The sequence below is a fragment of the Triticum dicoccoides genome, chromosome 2A, assembly GCF_002162155.2.
Source record: "Triticum dicoccoides isolate Atlit2015 ecotype Zavitan chromosome 2A, WEW_v2.0, whole genome shotgun sequence".
NCBI lineage: Eukaryota > Viridiplantae > Streptophyta > Magnoliopsida > Poales > Poaceae > Triticum > Triticum dicoccoides.
The window spans coordinates 125,375,559-125,375,882 of NC_041382.1; positions in this window are offsets into that span (position 1 = coordinate 125,375,559).

The following is a 324-nucleotide window of genomic DNA, read 5'->3' on the forward strand; positions in this document are numbered from 1 at the left end:
ACAGGTGCCCCGCGCCCCTCGCGCCCTCGGGTCCCGCTCCGACCGGCCGGACTCTTCCTCCCCGGCGACGCCCCGTGAAGCTCCGGCCGTCTACAGTGTTCTCCGGCGATCCTCGAATCCCGTGCACGAACCCTAGATCCGATCTGAGACGGTTGACTTTTTTCCTCTCTCACAGTATTTTTTTTGCATATTTTCATCACATCATAACTTTGCACCCGTGGCTTCGTTTTAGGCGTGTAGCATATCAAATTGTTCGCCTCGATGAGTACTTCATTTCATTCCATTGCACCATGTTCATTTGAGCTCATCTTGATGCCCTAAATG